The 26,955-nt window shown below is 48.6% G+C and overlaps 1 long non-coding RNA gene and 1 pseudogene across 1 annotated transcript; both read right to left on the bottom strand.

Annotated features, from left to right (window-relative positions):
- LOC141171890 (uncharacterized) overlaps positions 1-26,955 on the bottom strand; it is an 853,981-nt pseudogene that overhangs the window by 522,963 nt on the left and 304,063 nt on the right.
- LOC141172927 (uncharacterized) lies at positions 173-4,169 on the bottom strand. The gene is made up of 2 exons (XR_012252549.1): positions 3,970-4,169; positions 173-1,881 (listed from the first exon to the last, which is right to left on the bottom strand). It is a non-coding gene; the product is annotated as an uncharacterized lncRNA (long non-coding RNA).

Genomic DNA, 26,955 nt, shown 5'->3' on the forward strand with positions numbered 1-26,955 from the left:
ATGGGGAAAACCAGGTTTTCATCTATGCAGCATGTACAAGTTAACTTCATTGTTTCAAAAGTGGGTTACCTGTCTAAGCCATGTTATTATAGTACCTTTTACATGGTTTACACAGATGCATCATGGGCTTTTCCTGCCCTATCAGCAAAATGAAAGGCTAAAATACAATGTGGAAGCTTAATCAGAAATGTTTTATTTACATTCAGAACAAGTTTAAAAGAAACAAATAAACGTTTGAGATTTCTGTGGTAATGGTTAATTGTAGAAATAACATTTTTACATTATGTATAGAAATAATTCTAATTTTATAAAAGGTCATTTATGGGAGGATTGTGGGTAAGGTCTTTGGCTTTGCCCCGACCCCTCAGCCTGCCTCTGGTATCTGATGTTTCAGCGTCCTGGAACTGAGATCATGATGCCTGCTTTGGATAGCAAATCAATAGCGTTAAAAAACCCAGGAATAAGGGAAGGGGGTCTTTGGGGAAATTGGTCTCGAATACAAGGCAGCGTGGAAAATTCTATTTTGTGGCTGTAGTCGACAACATCTCAGACCCAAGCATTGTTGACTACTGAGAGCCACTCATCCCAGAACCAAAGGAGACGCCCATCCACCCTCAGAAACATCAGAGGTGGGAACACCGCGTCATACCGAAGAGAATCGGCTAGATCCGTACCGGCGCTGGCGAGTTCGTTGATGCCAGGAGGGGGCTAGCCTAAAGGAAGGTCTCTTTTCCTGGCGGGCCGGAGAGTTGTCCTTTTGGCTGCTGTTCTACACTGAAAATTTCCAAAAGGACGAAAAAAAAACTGGACTGTGCGTCTCTTGGGAGGAGGGCATTTGGCCCTCTGTTGCGGAAACAAAACACTCTTACCCCCCATGGCATTAGAGATCATCTTATCTAGCTCTTCGAAAAGGCGGGAGCCCTGGAAGGTGAGGCTGGTGGACTTTTTGGAAGCTGAATCCACGTTCCATGATTTCAGCTATGAGGCCATGTGAATGGTGATGTTGCCGCCTGCCAGGGCTGAATATGAGGCTGCAGAGGGGGTACACACCCTTGTATAGGCAGTGAGGAGCTCCTGGGGAGGTGACATTGTGGGCGGACTGCAGTCCTGGCAGAGGGACCAGGTCTGACCTGAAGGAAACCTTTTGTTACAGGAGAAACATGCAAAATGAGACTCCCTGGGGTTAGGTATAGAGAGAAGAGAAAGAAACAGATGCTAGAGGGGAGCTAGGCTGTGGATAAAGAGCTGCCCCCGGTGGCAGAGGTTACTCAGACACTGCATCCTGAAGACCTTGAGAGGCTGAAGGTGGCGGTGATCCGGCATAACCAGGCAATGAGGCAGCAGAGTTCAAGTGAGCTGAGGCAGTGTTATAAACTGGCGACAGAAAGATGGCGCCGAGTAGAAGGAGGCGAAAGAGGCAGTAACAGGAAAAACACGTGCAGGGATCTTGCGCACCAGAATGCAAAGTGTGCACTGATAGGTGGAGGGCAGAAAGCGCTGGAGAGCCGGCGTGCATGATTGTTTAGGCTGCTAGGGGTGTGGCCCGGCCACCGGAGAAAGGCTAGATTGAAGTCTGGATTTTTTAAAAGAGGTGCCGCAGGAGCCTCTGGAAAACGTGGAGGTGGCGAGTCGAGCACCCTCACTGCCTGGTAGGCTATATCTATAGTGAAGAACCAGAATCCTTCTTCGCAGACCGATGATGAAGCGGAGCATGAGATAACCTGATCCTTCTGGATCTGGGGGGGTGAGAGGGCAGAAGATTAGTGCCAAGGACAGTCTGCCAGGGAATCCCAAACACTCTTGTTGTGTTAGGGTCCTGCCTCGTAGACCACAGAGGATACAGTAGTGAAACAATTCCACTGTCGCCCTCACAAACAGTATCTGAAACAAAAAGGGGAATCATTATTATAAAAAAAAAAAAAAATCCTACGGGTACATACACATTGCGTTCTGTGCCCCAGTCGGGGTATATGTCCGAAATCCCCAGCAAAACGTGGTCTGACGTATGCGGTGACGGGGCCCATAGACTGCAATAGTGATGGCAGAGAGAACATGCACTTTTTTCGGGAGTGTACGCCTAGAGGAGGCGGACTCTGACACAGTAGACGTATGCCCCGACGGCGACACAGAACGCAATGTGAAAACACCCTAGGGTAGAGATTGGCCTGGGTCCAGACTCATGTCTGCCTCCTACTGACACTAAGCTAAAACGGATTAGCTTCATGCCAGTTGATGATGCAACCTTCTGGGGAAGAGCTAAGTTTTTTTTGCATAGTGTCAGCAACATACACTCATGTTTTTTTTGTGTCCCCCAATGAAACATAAACCCACCACCCCAAATCCCAGCAGACTGCCCTCTACAAACATTATCCCCCCCTCCAGAGGCCCCAAAAGCGTGCACCATCCCCCACAGGCGTGCACCATCATCCCGCCCCCCTTCCCCAGAGCCCCCGCAGGCGTGCACCATCATCCCGCCCCCCTTCCCCAGAGCCCCCGCAGGCGTGCACCATCATCCCGCCCCCCTTCCCCAGAGCCCCCGCAGGCGTGCACCATCATCCCGCCCCCCTTCCCCAGAGCCCCCGCAGGCGTGCACCATCATCCCGCCCCCCTTCCCCAGAGCCCCCGCAGGCGTGCACCATCATCCCGCCCCCCTTCCCCAGAGCCCCCGCAGGCGTGCACCATCATCCCGCCCCCCTTCCCCAGAGCCCCCGCAGGCGTGCACCATCATCCCGCCCCCCTTCCCCAGAGCCCCCGCAGGCGTGCACCATCATCCCGCCCCCCTTCCCCAGAGCCCCCGTAGGCGTGCACCATCATCCCGCCCCCCTTCCCCAGAGCTCCCACAGGCGTGCACCATCATCCCGCCCCCCTTCCCCAGAGCCCCCACAGGCGTGCACCATCATCCCGCCCCCCTTCCCCAGAGCCCCCACAGGCGTGCACCATCATCCCACCCCCCTTCCCCAGAGCCCCCACAGGCGTGCACCATCATCCCACCCCCCTTCCCCAGAGCCCCTAGCATGCCCCCATAAACCCAGAGCCCCCACAAACCTCCCAGAGCCCCATAGCATGCCCCCACAAACCCACAGCATCCCCCAGAGCCCGCATCCCCCCAGAGCCCACACAAACCCACAGCATGCACCCCCCCAGAGCCCACACAAACCCGCAGCATGCCCACAGAGCATCCCCCCAGAGCCCGCAGCATCCCCCACATAGCCACCACCAGCCCCAACAGAGCCCTCAAGCGTGCATACTACCCAGAGCCCCCACAAACACGCAGCATCCACCCAGAGCCCACAGGATGACCCCAGAGCATCCACCCAGAGCCTGCAGCATGTCCCCAGAGCCCGCAGCATCCCCCACATAGCCACCACCAGCCCCGCAGCATGCCCCCCCCAGAGCCCCCACACACCCCGCAGCATGCCCCCCCCCAGAGCCCCCACACACCCCGCAGCATGCCCCCCCCCCCCAGAGCCCCCACACACCCCGCAGCATCCACCCAGAGCCCACAGCATGCCCCCAGAGCCCCCCACAAGCCCCCAAGCATACATCCCACCCAGAGACCCCACAAACCCACAGCATTCCCCCCCAGAGCCACCACAAGCCCAGAGCCCCCACAAACCTGCAGCATCCACCCAGAGCCCCCACAAACTCGCAGCATCCACCCAGAGCCACCACAAGCCTGCTGCATGCCCCCAGAGCGTCCCCACAGAGCACTAGAGCCCGCAGCATGTCCCCGGAGCCCGCAGGATCCCCTACATAGCCACCACCAGCCCCCAAGCGTGCATCCCACCCAGAGCCCCCACAAACCCGCAGCATCCCCCAGGCCCACATCATGCCCCCACAAACTCACAGCATCCCCCCCCCCAAGCCCGCAGAATGCCCCCAGAGCATCCCCACAAAGCCACCACCAGCCCCCACAGAACCCCCAAGCGTGCATCCCACCCAGAGCCCCCACAAGCCCGCAGCACTGACCTCCTCCTGCAGCTTCACCAGCAGCTCGTCTCGCAGTCCCTCTGCATGAGGCTATAGCGTCTGCTGCTAAACTAGAACACGCCTGTAATGCACAGCCAGGACACGCCCCCCGGAAATGACGTCATACCTGGAAGGAGCCCATACATTCTAGCGTTTACCCCACCTGCAGAGCCGCCACCACATATATGGCTGCTGTGTGCGCACAGGACCTGTGATGAGGTCACAGGAGGGGAGGAGTCAGGGGTCACATGATGCAGGACTCTGTGGATGCAGGACTCTGCTGTGCTGGTTGTCATGGTGCTGGATGAGCTGAAGTTTATGTGTGGGGTCAGGAGGGGTTTACAGTGTGGATGTAGCAGAGTCGTGTGTGTACGAGGTGTACGGAGCGGAGCCGCGTGTGTACGAGGTGTACGGAGCAGAGCCGCGTGTGTACGGAGCGGAGCCGCGTGTGTACGAGGTGTACGGAGCGGAGCCGCGTGTGTACGAGGTGTACGGAGCGGAGCCATGTGTGTACGAGGTGTACGGAGCGGAGCCGCGCGTGTACGAGGTGTACGGAGCGGAGCCGCGCGTGTACGAGGTGTACGGAACGGAGCCGCGCGTGTACGAGGTGTACGGAGCGGAGCCGCGCGTGTACGAGGCGTACGGAGCGGAGCCGCGCGTGTACGAGGCGTACGGAGCGGAGCCGCGCGTGTACGAGGCGTACGGAGCGGAGCCGCGCGTGTACGAGGCGTACGGAGCGGAGCCGCGCGTGTACGAGGCGTACGGAGCGGAGCCGCGCGTGTACGAGGCGTACGGAGCGGAGCCGCGCGTGTACGAGGCGTACGGAGCGGAGCCGCGCGTGTACGAGGCGTACGGAGCGGAGCCGCGCGTGTACGAGGTGTACGGAGCGGAGCCATGTGTGTACGAGGCGTACGGAGCGGAGCCGCGCGTGTACGAGGCGTACGGAGCGGAGCCGCGCGTGTACGAGGCGTACGGAGCGGAGCCGCGCGTGTACGAGGCGTACGGAGCGGAGCCGCGCGTGTACGAGGCGTACGGAGCGGAGCCGCGCGTGTACGAGGCGTACGGAGCGGAGCCGCGTGTCTACGAGGCGTACGGAGCGGAGCCGCGCGTGTACGAGCTGTACGGAGCAGAGCCGCGCGTGTACGAGGTGTACGGAGCGGAGCCGCGCGTGTACGAGGTGTACGGAGCGGAGCCGCGCGTGTACGAGGTGTACGGAGCGGAGCCGCGCGTGTACGAGGTGTACGGAGCGGAGCCGCGCGTGTTTTAGCCGTACGGAGTGGAGCCGCGCGTGTACGAGGCATACGGAGCGGAGCCGCGCGCGTACGAGGCGTACGGAGCGAGCCGCGCGCGTGCGAGGCGTACGGAGCCGTGCGTGTACAAGGTGTTCGGAGTGGAGCCACGCGTGTGTGACGCGCCCCCTGGGCCAGTGCTGTTTGGGGAATACCCGGAGCCGGATCAGATGGGGGTTGTAGTCTCCGAGTGGCGGCGACCCGGTCCGTGCCCAGGGTGTCAAACTCAGTGTGTGGCAGTCTTTACAGATGTTGTTAGTGTTCTTAGTGTCGACTACGCCACCCGTTGATTTGCGGTCAAAAGGCCGCCGCTGCAGCAGGGTCCGCTGAGGCTGGTGGTATGTGTGCAGCTGTGGTAGTATAACCCCCAACGGGAGGGGTATAGCCTCAGGGGGTCAGGTGTAGAGGATGGTGGTAGTGGAGGTGCAGTGTGGATGGTAAGAAGACTCAGAGTCGGGCTGTGCAGTTCAGGGTTTTTACTTACTGCTGTTCTGTTGGTCACTCTGGCCTTGAGTGACCGCCCGAGCCGTGCTGCGTCCACCAGGTCCTGGACTCGGCCAACCCCCAAGCAATTCTGGAGCGTGGTCCTGAGCTCCCTTTCTGACTTTCCTTTCTACTGGCCGTTCTCACCAGGGGTCCACTTATGTCCGGCTCCCTCGGGCCTCTTGGTGGGTGCACCTCTTCGGGGTTCCCTGACCCTATACCTGGTGTGCCTTCCTTGTGGACTTGGTGAGGGTCGTGGCAGATCCTGCCCACGACCTCCGGTCTCTGGCTAAGGTGTGCTTTGCCTCTGCCAGCTTGGGATCCGGTACCCTTGTGCCAACCCTTCACCCTTCTGGTCTGGTTCTGGGTTCTTGGGGTTCCTTCTTCTTCCCCTCTGGGTCCTTCTCTTCTCCTCTCTCTCTTCTCTCTGCAGGCTCTCCTGGACCTCTCTCAGGACTGACTGACCCTCTACAAAAGACCCTGTTCTAAGATGGTGCCCACCTTATATACTCCCTCTATGTGTGAGCTCAGGTGACCAGCACCCAATGAGCTCCTAGCCTTACCCAGACTGCTCCCCCTATCTGCCCCTACACTACTGGGATGTTCCACCCCCCTCCCACTCCAGCCAGGGACAGACACTGTCGTACCTGCACATATACCTAGTGGGAGTACCATTGTTCTGTCCCCCGGAAATGGGATGTATGTAGTGCATGCAGCCTACTAAGCTCAGTTCCACACTCCATCCTTACCCGGGAGTGGAATATCACACCTCTGGCATGAGGTGCAATACCCCTGTAGCAGCCGAATCCTCAGGGTGCTACATGTGTATGAGGTGTTCGGAGTGGAGCCGCGTGTGTACGAGGTGTACGGAGCGGAGCCGCGCGTGTTCGAGGTGTGAATGTAGCAGAGCCGCGTGTATACACTGTATACAGCTGTATACCCCTCACGTTCGGTTGGAGACACCGCGGTTCTTCATCAGAGTGTATGGAGCGGAGCCGTGTGTGTACACTGTATACAGCTGTATACCTCCCACTTTCGGTTGGAGACACCAGGGTTCTTCATCAGAGAGTATGGAGCGGAGCCGTATGTGTACACTGTATACAGCTGTATACTCCCAGGTTCGCTCGGAGACACCGCGGTTCTTCATCAGAGTGTATGGAGCGGAGCCGTGTGTGTACGGAGCTGTGTGTGTACGATGTATACAGCTGTATACCCCCCAGGTTCGGTCGGAGACACCGCGGCTCTCACTGTAGAAGAACTGACGCTGGACACTCGGTAAATCTGCGCTCGGACGTCTCTTGTTTCTCGCACAGATATTGATGACATAAGATGGAGTCAGACGAACCCTCCTACAAAACCTAATAAAGTCGTTACTACAGGACTGGATGAGAAAGGGATTTATTCTACAAGAAACGCTGGGGCCACAAATGAGAGAATCGGGGCCCCGTGGCTGGATATTCCGGGCCCCCAGCGTGTTAGGAGCAGACGGGGTCTTTGTCCCTGGAGCTTCTCTGCTCGGTATAATGAGACTCTGATCTTGTTCTTATAAAGAGGGTTTGAGTAGAATAGAAGCTGAATATGAGGAGCTGGTCTGATCTCTATGTCCTTGTGTACAGAGCTATGGAGACAGCGCTATTCTCTGTATAATAGATGTCGCTGGAGCCCTAATATTCCTGTACAGGGGTCTCTAGAGATAATCTTACCCCAGCATTATGGATTGGGAGAAGGGATTGGGGACATTTTATTGTAATTTCCCTTTAAAAAAAACAAAACCAGTAATAAAAAATAACTGATTAAAAAAAGTGTTTCATTTTCCCACCATTTTGTTTGTAGGAGAAGTAAAGAGCCGAGGCTGAAGACGCTTTATCTCCAGAAGTCTACAAAAGAGGGAGGATGGGCAACTCCCAATGTCCTCGTCTATTTTGGGATTGGGAGTTGGGAAAAGGGACAGGAGAACATTTTGAGTTTTGTTTTGGGGGCCAGAGATGTAATATTTGTGCATTAAGTGTAAATATATGAATACAGTTAGGTCCAGAATTATTTGGACAGTGATTGAATCTTTGTGATTTCAGCTCTGCAGGCCGCTAATTTGGACTTAAAATAAAACAAGTGAGATGTAATTGAAGTGGAGACTTTCAGGTTTTTATTAAAACAGTTGAACAAAAATATCCTGTGAAACGTTTAGGAATTGCAAACATTTTTCTATGAAGTCTCCTCATTTCAGTGTCTCAAAAGTAATTGGACAAATTAGCTTTACCATAAATAAAATGTTCATTTTTAATACTTTAAAAGACCCAAGATAAAAGCATAGTAAGTAACTACTCTTGCAGTAAATGAACAACAATAGTGAGTGCATGAAAATAATATAAGGTGCTTAGTAGTGATGAGCGAGCACTGAAACGCTCGGGTGCTCGATGTTCAGGTCGAGCAATTTGGAATACTCGAGTGCTCAGTCCAAGCAACGAGCCCAATGTAAGTCTATAGGAAACTCAAGCATTTTTCTGTCGCCCTCCTCCCCTTCCGGACATCTGCAGGGGGCCTAGAAATTGCCCAAATCAATAGGAACAGTGCTCAAATGACATGGCAACAGCATCGGGAAGACCCCCGGAAGCATTTCTGACTCCCAGGTCACTGCTGTCAACAATGTTGTCAGAGGTATTACTCCACTTTTACGGACTCCCAATAAAACATAGAAAAACGAAACCAAAATGGATTTTCCTGGGAAATATGTTAAGGAACATGCTTTCCAGGGTAATGACATATCTAAGGTAAAATAAGTAACCAAAAACAAAAATACTCCTCCACACCTTGGGCTATGTTCACAATTGGCTGTTCAGATGCGTTTTTTCACTTTTGCATTGCTTTAAAAGATGAAAAGTACATTCACAGGTAAATTACATTTTAACATTTTACTATATTATCTGGCCATGTGGTGTATGAGACATGATCAGACACATGCATACAGTGCTGAAAAGACATGGAACAGTATGGGGAAGACCCCTGAAAGCATCTCTGACTCCAAAGTCAGTGCCTAAAACTGTGCTCATCAGAAGTGATCCTTGGCGCATACGAAGATGCCTCCCGCCCTGCACCTGTCGTTGCAGACTTGCAACCATCACCCACAGGCTGCAATACTATACTGCCAGATTTCTAGACTGATTGCTTGCATTTGAAATTCGGACTTTTAGGCTCGTGCAGGCATAAACTGTGGACTGCTTTATGTGGCCAGGGATGGTACATCTCACTAGAGTCAGGCCACAGTAACAAAGCTGCCATAAAGTGTCCGGGAACCTTCCCACACACTTTTCTTAGCCAGGGCTGCTTCTCGACAGGGTTGGACAGGCCCACCAGAGACTCCTCCGGTGGGCCCTGGCTTCTCTATCAGGATAGTTCATAGTGCAAACCTTGCAGGTTGTGATGATGATGAGGCCATCCATCTCCTTAGCTTTCTGTTATTTGTAATGCAAGCGCAAGTATGCAGCCAGCCACCCACCCACAGGCCGCAATACTAAACTGCTAGATTTCTGGACTGCTTGCTTGCACTTGAAATGTGGCCTTTTAGGCTTGTGGGTGACCATGAAGTAAATCATTAATAGCCCAATGTGCAAATATTCATGATTATAAAATGCAATAGTATATGACTATAAAATGCAATAGTATATAAGATATGGATAAAATGCAATATGCATAAGTATTATTGAGGAGTCAAAGTTAGGGATGCTTGCTAGAGTCACCTTATCATCCTGACATCCTGCAGTTTATAGTCATATACTATTGCATTTTATAATCATGAATATTTGCACATTGGGCTATTAATGATTTACTTAATGGTCAGTAGTATATATATATATATATATATATATATATATATATATATATATATATACGTAATGTTAGAGAAGATATATGGCACCACCTCTGCTTTAAATATACTTTCCCTTTGATGTGGTGAAACTCCTGGATATACGGTGGTGCATGTCCAAGTAAATAGTCAAAACTTGCAAAAGCCAAAATAAAGGTAGCACTCACCGATGGTTTCAAAGATGTCCTTTATTTGTACTCACAGTACATATTAGCTTGCGGCATCGGACGGAGGTTCCTGAGGGTGCAGGGGAGTGAGAGAGAGGACAACGGCCGATTCGCTCCCTTCCGGAGCTTCAACGGGTCTGTATGTGCATGTTTGGGACACTATACCCTTGCATGGGTTCTCCTCATTTTTAAATGTTTTTTTGTGTGATTTATTGGTCTTTGTCAAATCCGTGTTTAATAAAATTTTATATTTTTGCAGTACAAGTATCTGGGTGTGCCCGGCTTTTTGTACCTGTGGCTTTCTCTCCCTCTTTATACTATATGCATTACACAGGCTGCCTGTAGCACCCCTCTTATATTTAGCTGCGCCTCCTATTGCTTTGTATAAAACATTTCAATCCTGTGACAGTGGCAGCGATCAGAGATCAGCAATGCAGGACAAGACCTGTTCACACCATCACTTCTGTCATAATGTTTACATATGATAAGAGTAAATCCTACACCGGGTTATAAATCAGAACAAGGTTTTCTTCCCAGACAGTATATTGTGTTAAGAAGCTATGTATCAGTGAGATACATTCACTGATAAAGTATACCTTAACACAGAATATATAATCAGAATATTAATTAAACGTTGGATACATCATAATAGGTTTCAGATAGCCACTTATATTTTTGGTACTACAATAAGATTCTCCATCTTGAGGCTGCGTGCCCACTATGCGTTTTTCAAGAGTTTTTGCCGCAGAATTTCCACAGCGAAAACGCTTAAAAAATGCTTGGTAATACGTGCCCCATGGTCCCCAATGATAATACACATGTGCTGTGCACATGCTGCGGAAATTTCCGCTGCGGATTATCATTGCAGAAAAATACGCAGCATGTCCATTAATTTTGCGGACACGCAGCGTAATCGCCGCCATTGACTTGCATTGGACCGCGTAACATCCGCACCACTGCATCTGCACATGCGGATATCACACGGTTCAATGTGCGGATGGTACCCAGGTCTGGAGAAGAGGAGACTCTCTTCCAGACCTGGATACCATAGAACCTGTAAAAAAAAAGAGTTTAAAATAAAAAATAAAGATTATACTTACCTTCTGATGTCCTCCCGGTGTTTTCTCCCCTCCCTCTGGTCTGCTGTATGGGTCACGGTGTTGTGAAGGACCTGCCATGACGTCATTGAGTCATGTGACCTGTCACATGACTCAATGACGTCACCGCAGGTCCTTCACACCACCGCGAGCCGCCCAAGACACCAGACGGAGCGGAGAAAGCACCGGGAGGACATCGGAAGGTAAGTATAATCTTTATTTTTTTCCATTCTTATTCTTTTTTTTTAACTAACTTGGTCACACTATATAAATCCATGCCGGTTGCATGGATTTATATAGTGTGAACAAGTTGTCAAGCACTTTTCCAAGTGATGCTAAAATCGCTTGGAAAGCGCTTGATAAACCGCATGCAGAAATGCATGCAAAAACGCTTGACAAACGCTTCTACCTGGCGGGAAAAACGCATGTAAAATCCGCATGCATTTTTCCTGCCAGGAAGAAGCGGAAAAAATATGCAGCATTTCTGCATCGTGGGCACATAGCCTAAGGCATATGCCTGTAGTCTTATTTACAATATTGTGCAATTGTCTGTGTCTAGTTCTACCTTGAATCTCTCATGATGTATACAAAGGCTAATTCCCTTCAGTAATAAAGATTAAACCTCAGACTGTTAGCAAACTCAACCTGTTTCAGTGTCTGGACTAATGACCCCTAGTCTACTGAGGCAAGATACCTACAAATGCTGACATGTCTGGTTCCTATTTTTTTCAATATGGATTTGAAATACAAAATAGCCATTTTTCATGTTTATACTACAGCATCATAAACACTCTTTAAAAAAATTATGTGGGTGTTGGATCACGGACCACGGTCACCCTGGTGATATGGTGGTGGAGGATCAGGATGAGGAGAAGGAGGAGGACAAGAGCAAATAACCAAAATCAGGAAGCGTATACCCATGTGTGGATGTGAAAAGGTGCCCGAGCATCTCACTGCTCAAGATGCTCGGAGCTCGGCAAGTATTTCCAGGGTTGCTTGGCGGGAGCTCGGGTCCCCTCCCTGCATGTTTGGCGCTCTCCAGAGCGCCAATCAACATGCATTGATTGTCCGCCACACACTGTAATGCCGCAGCCATGTTGGTTGTAGCATTACAGTGATTGGCTGGCCGCACAGCGTCATCAGGCCTATATCAGACCTGGCGCCGCCATGCCCGTCACAGTCACTCCGGAATCAGACAGTGTAGGGAGAGCTGCTGCTGCGTCAAGGAGAGATTTGCTTGTTTCTAGTTAGTGTAGGTGTACAGACTATATTAGAGACACATATCTATCTCAACTAACAGTCCTTCTGAGGACTAATCTAGCTGCAGAGATATCAGTGCTAGGCAGGCAGGGTATATAGCAGACTGCAGTGCACATATCAAGAGGGTCCATTCCAGTTCTGTCTTCTGGTGCTTTTACAGATATTTGTAGAAATAGGCACAGGTATCAGGTGCCAGGAATATTTTTTTTTTAATCTAAATTCTGATTATTTGCTTAAAAGCAATCCAGAGAACACCGTTTTTCAGCTCCACACGGATCATATATAATTGTGCCGAAAATATTGCCATTTCTGGCCTCCATTTAAATTTTGTTTCATTGTGTCAGTGAAGTTATTGACACGAGGTCGGCTCTGTTAAAAATAGTTACTTACAGGCCAGCTATTTAAAACTGTGGTTTGTCCATCACACGGATCACATATAATTGTGCTGAAAATATTGCCATTTCTGGCTTCTATTAAAATTTTTGTTTCAGTGTGTCAGTGAAGTTATTGACACCGGTTTGCTGTTAAAAATAGCTACCTACAGACCAGCTATTGAAAACTGTGGTTTGTCCGTCACACGGATGACAAATAATTGCGCTGAAAATATTGCCATTTCTGGCCTCCATTGAAATTTTGTTTCATTGTGTCAGTGAAGTTATTGACACCGGTTTGCTGTTAAAAATAGTTACCTACAGGCCTGCTATTTAAAACTGTGGTTTGTCCGTCACACGGATCACATATAATTGGGCTGAAAATATTGCCATTTCTGGCCTCCATTAAAATTTTGTTTCAGTGTGTCCGTCAAACGGATCACATATAAGTTCGCTCCAAATTCAGCCATTTGTAGTGAGCGTGAAAGATATTGTCCTCCATTTAAAATAGGCAAGGCATGTAGCCTTGGGAACTGGACGTGATTTTGATGGTGCATGCAGAGGCCGAGGCCGTGGGCAAGCTGAAATTGTGCGACAACAAACACCCACATCTTCTCGCTCGACCTTCCTGTCCCAATTAATAGGGGACCGCAGAACACCACTATTGAACACAGAGCAGTGTGAAAAGGTTATTGGTTGGATAGCAGATAATGCTTCCAGTCACTTAGCCACCACCACCCTGTCTTCTACACGGTCAAGTCTCAGTAGCCATGAGTCTGGACCGCATATTCATCACCCGGATCCTCCTTCTTCCCACCATGTCGAGTGCACAGAGACAACTGATCCCACATTTGGACACTCTTAAGAGCTGTTCACTTTTCCATTTATAGATTCAGGCCTCTCGCCTGGGCCACTTGAAGCAGGGCAAGAGGAGATCGCGTGTAGTGATGCCCAAATATTTGAGCAGCCATGGTCATACGAAGGCGACGGTGGGAAAGTGTCACAAGAGGTGGACGATGATGAGACAATTGCCAGAAAGTAAGGAGGAGGACCAAGGTCCGGAAGTGGAAGACGAGGTTGTGGATGATATAGTAACTGACCCAACCTGGCAGGAGGACATGCAGAGCGAGGACAGCAGCACACAGGGGGAGGGAAGCAGAGCACCCCAACAGGCAGGAAGAAGCAGTGTGGTGGCCGCAGAAAGAAGGCAGGCAATCGTTCCCCGTAACACCAACACGACGGACGTTGCCAGTACAACTGTTAGGTCTTCCCGAGTCTGGTTGTTTTTTAAAGACTCTGCCGATAACCCAAAAAGGCCATTTGCACCACCTGCCAGGCCAGCATCACCAGGGGTAGCAAAACTACCAGCCTGACCACCACCAGCATGATTAGTCACATGGCAGCAAAGCACCCGACTTTGTGGGCCAAACCCCAGGCTCCAGAAACAGTGTCTGCGGGTGACATCACTGCTACTTCCGATGTTGTGTGTGCAAGCCAATCCCCTGTCCATGGTGCATGCGAAGATGCCTCCTGCCCTGCACCTGTCGTTGCACACTCTCAACTATCACCATCAGCAAGCATGTCCTTGTCCCAGCGCAGTGTTCATTTGTCCATACCCCAGTCCTTGGAATGCAAGCGCAAATACGCAGCCAACGCCCCACAGGCCACACTACTAAATTCCCACATTCTGCGACTGCTTGCGCTCGAAATGTTGCATTTTAGGCTCGTGGAGAGCAAGCTTTCCGCAACCTGATGGCGGTGGCCGTCCCTCGGTACTCGGTCCTCAGCTGCCACTATTTCTTCCGGTGTGCCGTCCCCGCATTACACAAGCACGTGTCCCACAACATTAGCCGTGCCCTCAACAATGCAGTTATCGGGAAAGTCCACCTAACCACGGACACGTGGACAAGTGCTTGTGGGCAGGGACGGTACATCTCGCTGACGGCACACTGGGTTAACATACTGGAAGCCGGGACCCAGTTGGACCTTGGGATGGAGCATATCCTCCCAATGCTGAGGATTGCGGGCCCTAAGTCAATCAGGGTTGCCCCCAAAGTCTACAGCTCCAGCACCTCATCCTCCTCAGCCTCTTCCTCCTCTGCAGCCTCCATCTCCGAAATGACCACATCAGTCAGAAGCTGGAAGCACTGCAGCACTGCCTTGGCCAAGCGGCATCAGGCTGTGCTGAAGCTAATATGCTTAGGTCACAAACCGCACAATGCTGAAGAGTTGTGGACAGTTCTGAAAGAGCAGGCAGATCTGTGGCTGACATAGCTGAACCTACAGCCAGGCATGGTCGTGTGTGACAATGGCCGGAACCTGATGGCGGCTCTGAGGCGAGGCGAACTCACACATGTTTCATGCCTGGCCCATGTGCTTAACCTCGTGGTTCATCAGTTTCTCAAAAGCTACCTGGAGCTGCCAGATCTGCTTGTCAAAGTATGCTGCCTGTGTGCCCATTTTAGAAAGTCAGCAACAGCTTCCGCCGCCCTTGCCATGCTTTAGCAGCGTTTGCAGCTTCCGGCTCACCGACTGGTGTGTGATGTCCCCACGTGTTGGAACTCTACACTACAGATGTTGGGAAGGATTTGTGAGCAGAAGAGGGCAGTTGTTGACTACCAGCATCAACAAGGCTATCGGTATTCAGATCAGACTCCACACATAAGATCTCAGGAGTGGACATGGATGTCAGAAATCTGTACCATCCTCCAAAACTTTGAGGACTCCACCAAGATGGTGAGTGATGATGACGCCATCATTTGCGTCACCATCCCGCTTCTCTGTCTTCTGAAATGCTCTCTGCTCACAATCAAAGAGGATGCATTGCAGGTGGAGCACAATGAGATGGACCAAGGAACCATACAGGGTGATTACACACAGCCCAGCCTCATCTCATGCCAACGTGGACTGGGTGACAATGAGGAGGAGGAGGAAGAAGAACAGGAGCTAGTTTCATGTGCTATAGACGGTACTACATGCACAACTGGCATACCGTCTGTTTAGCGTGGATGGCCACAGGACAGAGAGGAGCAGAGCTTGGTCAGTCATCCTCTTGGTGAGGACACGGAAGTCTTGCCTGAGTTTGTTACGCTGCCTTTCCCATGACCCTTGCGTTCTCAAAATTTTGGGTTACAGTCATTACTGGTTCCTGACACTTCTAGACCCACGCTACAAGAAGAACTTTATATCTCTTATTCCTGAGGCGGACAGGTCTACAAAAATGGGGCAATACCAGAAGGCCCTTGTTGCGGAACTATTAAAAAAATTCCCATCAGAAAACGCTGGCGGCAGAGGGCACACTTCGTTGGACAACCAAGGAGTACAGGCGAAAGAGACAACTTCAATCCAGCAGAGGCAGGGGAACACTGTAAAAGTTCTGGGAGAGTTTTCTCAGACCCTCCCATCGGACAGGCCCTGAGGCGCGGGGTACTCTCACAAGGAGTGCAAAGTTTGGGAAGATGCTGAAGGGAGTACCTTGCCGACCGTACCAACGTCCTCCGTGATTCCTCTGTGACTTATAATAATTGGGTATCCAAGCTGGATACGTGGAATGAACTGACTCTCTACGCCTTGGAGGTCCTGGCCTGCCCCGCCGCCAGCGTTTTATCAGAGCCTGTTTTTTGTGCCTCTGGAATCATAACTGATAAGCACATCCGCCTGTCAACTGAAAATGCTGACAGGCTGACTCTTATAAAAATGAACAAGGGCTGGATTGGGCCAGACTTCTCAACACCACCAAATGATAGCAGCGTAACATAAACTCAAATCCAGTGTCTTTTTTTGGGAGGTGTATTCCCATGCACCTCTTCACACCCACACATGGGTATACCCTTCCTGATTTTGGCTATTTGCTCTTGTCCTCCTCCTTCTCCTCATCCTCCACCACCATATCACCAGGGTGACCGTGGTCCGTGATGCAACACCCACATAATTTTTTAAAGGGTGTTTATGATGCCCGTAAAAAAAATTTTTTATACAGTATGTTCATATAAATGTTTGTCAGCCCATACACTTAGTGCATGGGCATTACAAGTATAGGAGGCCCGCTCCTTTCTAATGGGAACATTTTTTTATGAGGCCCTCTAAGTCTCTTCCAAGGGGCATTGGAGTGCCTCCCAATTTTTGGCAGCCCTTGAATTCACTGCATAGGCCATCATTATGGGAGACCCTCTCCTTTCTAATGGGAACATGTCGCTACTGTGGCCCTGCTCTATGTGTCTTTAAATTCTTAGTGGAGTTTTTCTTAAATTTGGTCAGCCGTTGGACTCACTGCATACCGTATAACTGTATAGCAGACCCTCTCCTTTCTAATGGGAACATGTCGTACTTGTTACTGTGGCCTTGCTCTATGTGTCTTTAAATTCTTAGAGGGGTTTTTCCTAAATTTGGTCAGCCGTTGGACTCACTGTATACCCTATAACTGTATAGCAGACCCTCTCCTTTCTAATGGGAACATGTCGTACTTGTTACTGTGGCCCTGCTCTATGTGTCTTTAAATTCTTAGTGGGGTGTTTCCTAAATTTGGTCAGTCGTTGGACTCACTGCATACCCTATAACTGTATAGCAGACTCTCTGCTTTCTAATGGGAACACGTCGTACTTGTTACTGTGGCCCTGCTCTATGTGTCTTTAAATTCTTAGTGGGGTGTTTCCTAAATTTGGTCAGTCGTTGGACTCACTGCATACCCTATAACTGTATAGCAGACCCTCTCCTTTCTAATGGGAACATGTCGTACTTGTTACTGTGACCCTGCTCTATGTGTTTTTAAAATCTTAGTGGGGTTTTTCCTAAATTTGGTCAGCCGTTGGACTCACTGTATACCCTATAACTGTATAGCAGACCCTCTCCTTTCTAATGGGAACATGTCGTACTTGCTACTGTGGCCCTGCTCTATGTGTCTTTAAATTCTTAGTGGTGTTTTTCCTAAATTTGGTCAGCCCTTGGACTCACTGCATACCCTATAACTGTATAGCAGACTCTCTCCTTTCTAATGGGAATTTGTCATTACTGTGGCCCTGCTCTATATGTCTTTAAATTGTTAGTGGGGTTTTTCCTAAATTTGGTCAGCCGTTGGACTCACTGCATACCCTATAACTGGATAGCACAACCTCTCCTTTCTAATGGGAACATGTCGTACCTTTTTATTGTGGCCCTGCTCTGTGTGTCTTTAAATTCTTAGTGGGGTTTTTCCTAAAATTGGTCAGCCGTTGGACTCACTGCATACCCTATAACTGTATAGCAGACCCTCTCCTTTCTAATGGGAACATGTCGTACTCGTTACTGTGGCCCTGCTCTATGTGTCTTTAAATTGTTAGCGGTGTATTTCCGAAATGTTGGCAGCCCTTTCAGTCACAGCATGGGCATTACCACTATAGGAGACCCACTCCTTTATAATGGGAACTTTTTTTTTACTGAGACCCTCCTCTATGTCTCTTCAAAGGGGTATTGGGTTGCGTCCGAATTTTTGGCAGCCCTTGCAGTCACTGCATGCGCAATAACAGTATAGGAGACCCAGTCAGTAATAATGGGAACAACAAAGCATAGCCAGCTGATGGCTCTCTAACAATAGCGAGGGCCGACTGCTGGCCTTTTAAGAATAGTAATGCTTAGGTGACAAACTGCCCAGTGCTGCAGAGTTGTTGAAAGCTGTAACACAGCAGCCGGATCTGTGGCTCTCATCGCTGAACATACAGCCAGGCATGGTCGTGTGTGACAATGGGCGGAGCCTGGTGACAGAGAAATGACAGCCGGGGTAGATACGGTTTCCCTCTATGCCAGGCCTTTCACCGAGCTAAAGAATATGGCTGTGGTGAAATACAACTCCACTGAGAAGCTGTTTCAGATTGAAAAACATTGTGCCCACCAGAGGATTTGATTCTGAGGGCTAACCTTTCTCCCCCGCTCAAGAGCCCCATGGCAGCTGCAAAGTTAGCGCTATCATGAACTCTCCTGAGGTAGAAGACAAGGCACACCAGAGGATTCTCTGGTGGGACCACCCAACCCTGCCAAGAAGCAGTCCTGGCTAAGAAAAGTGTGTGGGAAGGTTCCCGGACACTCTATGGCTGCTTTTTTACTGAGGTGGAAACCCACGCAAACACGGGGAGAACATACAAAATCCTTGCAGATGTTGTCCTTGCTGGGATTTGAACCCAGGATGCCAGCACTGCAAGGCTTCAGTGCTTACCACTGATCCAATGTGCTGCCGTTCACACTCTAATATCTGACAGGCTGGAGAAACTTGCACCTACTGCCACTCAATCTTCAGCTCCTTTGTGAAAAACTAATGTATTTGGGCAGCCACTCAGTCTACCAAATAAAATTCCTGAGAAGGAAATTGGGGATGGCTTCGCTACTGATACAGGGGGCAGTGCTAATACCATGGCGTCGTACCATAGTTTACTGGAAATATTCCAGGCTGGTAGGAGGCAAGAAAATTCCCACAGAAAAGTACCAGCAGTAATGTTCAGGGACCCGCGCTTATAGAAGACGGAGACAACACAGGGAGAAATAGTGACGGCTGGGGACTGAGTATGGACACGAGGCATGAGGTTGTGAAAAGCTTCTGCCTCCACGAGCCTAAAAGACCATATTTCAATTGCAAGCAGCTGGCCAGAAATCTGGCAGTTTAGTATTGCGGCCTGTGGGTAAGTGGGTGGGTGGGTGGGTGGCTGGCTGCATACTTGTGCTTGCATTCCAAGTAACAGAAAACTAAGCAGATGGTAGCCTCTATCATCATCATGGCCTCACCTCGGCACTATGAACTCTCCTGAAGGAGAAGCCAGGGCCCACCAGAGGAGTCTCCGGTTTTCCGGTGGGCCCGTCCAACCCTGCAGACAAGCAGCCCTGGCTAAGAAAAGTGTGGGGGAAGGTTCCCGGACACTCTATGGCTGCTTTACAGAGTTTATGTAATTTAGCCGGGGTGAAATATCATCTCATTATTGTTTTGAGGTGGGTTTCGTGTAGATTTGCGTTTATATTATGTGAATAAGTAAATTTTAAAGCTTTTTTCCAGTTGTCTAGAGAGAATTGGGATCCAAAGTCGTTTTCCCAACTTATAGTATAATTATGTTTACAGAAGAAGATATCTTCAATATATTGTAGAGATATCTATTATTCCATATTGTTTTAATAGCAGGGTTCTTGATCAAATTTAATATTATATGGTGAAGTCCTATAGGAAAGTTAAGATTGTTTCTTAGATATTTTTGTAGTTCTATATATGAATAAAATTCTATATCTGGGATATTAAACTCTTTTTTTAAGTTGTTGAAAAGTATAAAGGAGTCTAAATTATTATTTCCTAATACGTTGCCTAAGTTAGTGAAGCCTATCCTTTCCTATAGCTTGAAGTCGAAGTTTGGAATAGCCACATTTATAAAAGAAATGGGGATTATATCAAGTGGTAATACTGAGGATTTTTGGCAGGAAGCATTGTGCAGAAATGTCCAGGCTAGAATCGAAGATTTTGTTATTGGATCTAGTGGATTTGCCAAAGAAAAGTCTAAAAGATGTGATAGGATAGTTGACTTAAAATGAATCCCGTTATTAAATGATCTTTCTAGATCTGTCCAACTAAGGTTCTGTTGGGATTCTAAAAGACAATTTCTACTTTGAAGAACCAGTTTAGTAAGATGGTAAGCCAGTATATTAGGAACACTCATTCCTCTTTAAGTTTATGTTTCCATAAGGTCTTTTTTGCAATCCTACGATCTTTACCACCATATGAAAGACATGAGCTGCTTTTGAAGCTTATTCATCCAAGTATCTGGAATAAACAGTGGAGTAGAAAGAAAAATATTATCAGTTTACCAAGTCTAGTAGAATCAATTTTTTCTATGTAGGAAATACTATTGTGGAGATCTTTATACAAGAAATTTAGGTTCACCTCTAAGATGTGGCAGAAAGGTTTTGTAAGATTAATACCAAGGTATGAGATTTTATTGGATTCCCAAGAATAAAGGGTTTCTCTTTTAATAATATTTTTAGTTCTGGTTCAATAAAAACCTGAACATTTTAGATTTTATGGATAAATTTTATAGAATTTTGGAAAAATATTTTAATATTTTAGTTAATTCCCTTAATGAAATCAGGGCGGCGTTAGGGATAATATTATATCGTCTGCGGATAGGCCTAGTTTGTATTGTCTTGCATTAGTAGATTTTACCTTTAATTAAATTCTTTAATCCAATGGTTTCCGCTAAAAGCTCAATTATAAGTGTAAAAAGAATAGGTGAAAGAGGGCATCCCTGTCTTGTGCCATTAGAAATATGGAAATAATATGATGGTATATTGTTAACTACAACTTTTGGTGAAGGATTACAGTAAAGAGCAAGAATAGCTTGTAAAATAGGGCCTTTAAAACCCAATTTGTCTAATGTGGCGAAAGCATAATCCCAATTAATGCGATCAACTGCTTTTTCTGCATCTAATGATAATATTATTGCTTGGGTATGTTTGTCTTCAATATGTGATAGTAAATAGTGATGGGCGAGCACTAAAATGCTCGGGTGCTCGATGCTCGGGTCGAGCACATTGGAATACTCGGGTGCTCGACCCGAGCAACGAGCCCAATGTAAGTCTATGGGAAACTCAAGCATTTTTCAGGCAGCTCCCCCCAGCGGTCTGCAGAGGGCCTAAAAATTGCCAAAATGAATGGGAACAGTGGTCAAATGACATGGGAACAGCACGGGGAAGACCCCTGGAACCATCTCTGACTCCTAGGTCACTGCTGTCAAAAATGTTGTCAGAGTATTACACCACTTTTACGGACTCACAATAAAACATACAAAAACGAAACCAAAATGGATTTTCCTGGGAAATATGTTAAGGAACATCCTTTTCAGGGTAATGACTTGTATATGAGGCAAAATAAATAACCAAAAACAAAAAATGCTCCTCCACACCTTGGGCTATGTTCACACGTAGCGTTTTTGATGCATTTTTGCACTTTTGCATTGCTTTCAACAGTGACCAATGCATTCACCAGGAAATGTCAATTTAACATTTTACAACCGTATCTGGCCATGTGGTGTGTGACACATCATCAGATACATCGTGTTTATGAAGGAGGGACTATTTTTATAGAGCCATCAGGCGGCCTTTACTACTCTTAAAGGACCAGCAGTCGGCCCTCACTATTCTTAGAGAGCCATTTGCCGGCTATGTTTTATTGTTCCTATTACTAAAGAGTGGGTCTCCTATACTGTTATTGCGTATGCAGTGAGTGGCAGGGCTGCCCAAAATTTGGACGCACCCCAATACCACTTTGAAAATTTGGACGCACCACAATACCCCTTTGAAGAGACTTAGAGGAGGGCCTCCTGAAAACAATGTTCCCATTATTAGGAATTAGGTCTCCCATTGTGTTTGCCTATGGTGTGAATGCAAGGGTTTCCAAAAATTTGGAGGCACTCCAATGCCCCTTAGAAGAGACGTGGAGGTCAGAGGGCCTCCTGAAAACAACGTTCCCATTATTAGGAAGTGGGTCTCCCATTATGTTTGCATATGCAGTGAATGCAAGGGTTGCCAAAAATTTGGAGGCAATCCAATGCCCCTTGGAAGAGACATAGAGGAGGGCCTCCTGAAATTTTTTTTCTCATTATTAGAAAGTGGGTCTCCCATTGTGTTTGCCTATGCAGTGAATGCAAGGGCTGCCAAAAATTGGGAGGCACTCCAGTGTCCTTTGGAAGAGATGTGGAGGGGGGCCTCATAAAAAATGTTCCCGTTAGAAAGAAGCGGGTCTCCTATACTTGTAATGCCGATGAATTAAGTGTATGAACTGACAAACATTTACCCCTGGGGGGTATACATGAACATAGTGTATAAAAATTTGTTTTTACGGGCATCATAAACATCCTTTAAAAAAATTATGTGGGTGTTGGATCACGGACCACGGTCACCCTGGTGATATGTTGGTGGAGGATGAGGAGAAGGAGGGGGGACAAGACTGTTATCATTCGGTGGTGTTGAGAATTCTGGCCCTAACCAGCCCTTGTTCATTTTTATAAGAGTCAGCCTGTCAGCATTTTCAGTTGACAGGATGATGCGTTTATCAATTATAATTCCACCAGCAGCACTAAAAACCCGCTCTGATAAAATGCTGGCGGCAGGACAGGCCAGGACCTCCAAGGCGTAGAGAGCCAGTTCATTCCACATATCCAGCTTGGATACCCAATAATTATAAGGCACAGAGGAATCACGGAGGACATTGGTATGGTTGGCAAGGTACTCCCTCAGCATCTTCCCAAACTTTGCACTCCTTGGGAGAGTACCCCGCTCCTCAGGGCTTGTGCGATGGGAGGGGCTGAGAAAATTCTCCCAGAATTTTGACAGTGTTCCCTGCCTCTGCTGGATTGAAGTTGTGTCTCTCTCGCCTGTACTCCTTGGTTGTCCAATGAACTGTGACCTCTGCGGCCAGCGTTTTCTGATGGGAATTTTTTTAATAGTTCGGCAACAAGGGCCTTCTGGTCCAGCCCCATTTTTGAAGACCTGTCCGACTCAGGAATAAGAGATATAAAGTTCTCCTTGTAGCGTGGGTCTACAAGTGTCACCAACCAGTAATGACTGTCACCCAAAATTTTGAGAACGTGAGGGTCATGGGAAAGGCAGCGTAACATAAACTCAGCCATGCGTGCCAGACTGCTAACAGGCAAGACTTCCGTGTCCTCACTAAGAGGATGACTGACCATGTTCTCCTCCTCCTCCTCTCTGTCCTCTGGCCATCCACGCTGAACAGACGGTATGACAGTTGTGTAGGTAGTACTGTCTTTAGTGCATGAAACTAGCTCCTGTTCTTCCTCCTCCTTCTCTTCCTCATTGTCACCCAATCCACGTTAGGATGAGATGAGGCTTGGCTGTGTGTAATCACCCTGTATGGATCCTTGCTCCATCTCATCGTGCTCTACCTGCAATGCATGCTCTTTGATTGTGAGCAGAGAGCATTTCAGAAGACAGAGAAGCGGGATGGTGACGCTAATTATGGTGTCATTTCCGCTCACCATCTTGGTGGAGTCCTCAAAGTTTTGGAGGATGGTACATATGTTTGACATCCATGTCCACTCCTGAGGTCTTATGTGTGAAGTCTGAGCTGAATACCGACGGCCTTGTTGATGCTGGTACTCAACAACTGCCCTCTTCTGCTCACAAATCTTTCCCAACATCTGCAGTGTAGAGTTCCAATGCATGGGGACATCACACACCAGCCTGTGAGCCGGAAGCTGCAAATGCTGCTGAAACACGGCAAAGGCGACGGAAGCTGTAGGTGACTTTTTAAAATGGGCACACAGGCGGCGTACTTTAACAAGCAGATCCGGCAGCTCTGGGTAGGATTTGAGAAACTGCTGAACCACAAGGTTAAGCACATGGGCCAGGCATGGTACGTGTGTGAGCTCGCCTCATCTCAGAGCCGCCACCAGGTTCCGGCCATTGTCACACACGACCATGCCTGGCTGTAGGTTCAGCGGTGTGAGCCACAGATCTGCCTGCTCTTTAAGAGCTGTCGACAACTCTTCAGCATTTGTCACCTAATATTAACTTCAGCAAAGCCTGTTGCTGCTTGGCCAAGGCAGTGCTGCAGTGCTTCCAGCTTGTGACTGATGTGGTCTTTTCGGAGATGGAGGCTGAAGAGGAGGTGTTAGAAACCTCTTGTTTGTTTTTTCTATCTTGTGTTTTGCGGTCACGTGACCATCTGCCTTTATATTGCAGCTCCGCCCTTCTGGCTGTGCTGGACTTCAGTGTTTGACTGTTTCTCTAGCCTGGTGCTTCTGTGCCTTTCTCTGTCAAGTTCGCTTGGTCCTCTGGGATCTTTAGTACATTTTTGTCAGTTTGTCTTTTTGTGTTCTGCAACAACTTCTGTTTAGGAGGTGTTCCATTTTTGTCCCAGTCCTTAGTTCTTTTAGGGACCCCTCCCTTAATTCTATAGGTCTTCGTTCAGACTAGCCGAGGACTAAGGAGGGTCTGTTCACTAGGAACAGGCAGCCCGCTTCATCGTAGGGTTTCAGCTTAGTCTTACTGTAGGGACAGATTTCCTCTATCTTTCTTTAGTACATGTTGCAGATCATAACAGGAGGAGGCTGAGGTGCAGGAGCTGTAGACGGTGGGGCAACCCTGATTGACCTAGGGCCCGCAATCCTTGGCGTCGGGAGGACGTCTTCCGTCTCAAGGTCCGACTGGGTCCCAGCTTATACTATGTTAACCCAGTGAGTGGTCAGCGAGATGTACTGTCCCTGCCCACAAGCACTTGTCCACGTGTCTGTGGTTAGGTGGACTTTCCCGATAACTGCATTGTTGAGGGCACGGCTAATGTTTTGGGACACGTGCTTGCGTAATGCAGAGACGGCACACTGGGAGAAATAGTGGCGGCTGGGGACCGAGTACCAAGGGACGGCCGCTGCCATCAGGTTGCGGAATGCTTGCAGAAAGCAAGTTGCTAAAAGACAACATTTCGAGCGTAAGCAGTCGTGAAATGTGGGAATTTAGTAGTGTGGCCTGTGGGATGTTGGCTGTGTATTTGCGCTTGCATTCCAAGGACTGGGGTATGGACAACTGAATGTTGCGCTGGGACAAGGACGTGCTTCCTGATGCTGCTACTTGAGAGTGCGCAACGACAGGTTCAGGGCAGCTGGCATCTTCGCATGCACCATTGACAGGGGATTGGTTTGCATGCACAACAGCGGAAGAAGCAATGGTACCACCTGCAGACACTGTTCCTGGACCATGGGGTTCGGCCCACAAAGTCGGGTGCTTTGCTGCCATGTGTCTGACCATGCTGGTGGTGGTCAGGCTGGTAGTTTTGCCACCCCTGGTGATGCTGGCTTGGCAGGTGGTGCAAATGACCTTTTTGGGGTCATCGGCAGAGTCTTTAAAAAACAACCAGACTCGGGAAGACCTAACAGTAGTACTGGCAACTTCCGTCGTGTTGGTGTTATGGGGAACGGTTGCCCGCCTTCTGTCTGTGGCCACCACACTGCTTCTTCCTGCCTGTTGGGGTGCTCTGCCTCCCTCCCCCTGTGTGCTGCTGTCCTCGCTCTGCATGTCTTCCTGCCAGGTCGGGTCAGTCACTATATCATCCACCACCTCGTCTTCCACTTCCGCACCCTGGTCCTCCTCCTGACTTTCTGGCAATTGTGTCTCATCATCGTCCACCTCTTGTGACACTTTCCCACCGTCGCCTTTGTGTGACTGTGGCTCTTCAAATATTTGGGCATCGCTACATGAGATCTCCTCTTGCCCCACTTCAAGTGGACCAAGCAAGAGGCCCGAATCTATAAATGGAAAAGTGAACAGCTCTTCAGAGTGTCCAAGTGTGGGATCAGTTGTCTCCGGGCACTCGGCATGGTGGGAGGAAGGAGGATCAGGGTGAGGAATATGCGGTCCAGACTCACGGCTACTGAAACTTGACCATGTGGAAGACAGGGTGGTGGTGGCTAAGTGACTGGAAGCATTATCTGCTATCCAACCAACAACCTTTTGACACTGCTCTGGGTTCAATAGTGGTGTGCTACAGTCCCCTAGGAATTGGGACAGGAGGTCGGGCAAGAAGATGTGGGTGTTTGTTGTGGCACAATTTCAGCTTGCCTATGGCCTCGGTCTCTGCATGCACCATCACCATCACATCCAGTTCCCCGTCCCTTGCCACGCGCCTTACCCATTTTAAATGGAGGACAGTATCTTCCACGCTCACTACAAATGGCTGAATTTGGAGCGAAGTTATATGTAATCCGTGTGATCGAGAAACCACAGTTTTAAATACCTGGCCTGTAGGTAACTATTTTGAACAGCAAACCGGTGTCAAAAACTTTGCTGACACACTGAAAAAAAAATTGAATGGAGGCCAAAAATGGCAGTATTTTCAGCGCAATTAAATGTGAATGTGATCCGTGTGACGGAGAAACCACAGTTTTAAATACCTGGCCTGTAGGTAACTATTTTGAACAGCAAACTGGTGCCAAAAACTTTTCTGACACACTGAAAAAAAAAATAGAATGGAGGCCAGAAATGGCAGAATTTTCAGAAAACGTATATGTGATCCGTGTGACAGACAAACCACAGTTTTAAATACCTGGCCTGTAGGTAATTATTTTGAACAGCAAACCGGTGCCAAAAACTTTGCTGACACACTGAAAAAAAAATTAGAATGAAGGCCAGAAAAGGCAGAATTTTCAGAAAATGTATATGTGATCCGTGTGACGGACAAACCACAGTTTGAAATGCCTGGCCTGTAGGTAACTATTTTGAACAGCAAACCTGTGTCAAAAACTTTGCTGGCACACTGAAAAAAAATTTGAATGGAGGCCAAAAATGGCAGTATTTTCAGCGCAATTATATGTGATCCGTGTGACCGACAAACCACAGTTTTAAATAGCTGGATTTCTAGCACTGTAATATGGAAAGGACCTGGCTGTATTCTGCAGTGCCAACAAGCAAATGGCGCAAAGAAACTGTGATCTCTGGTTTGCT

The sequence above is a fragment of the Phyllobates terribilis genome, unplaced genomic scaffold, assembly GCF_046119375.1.
Source record: "Phyllobates terribilis strain yellow unplaced genomic scaffold, ASM4611937v1 Scaffold_12__6_contigs__length_324123572, whole genome shotgun sequence".
In the NCBI taxonomy this organism is placed as follows: Eukaryota; Metazoa; Chordata; class Amphibia; order Anura; family Dendrobatidae; genus Phyllobates; species Phyllobates terribilis.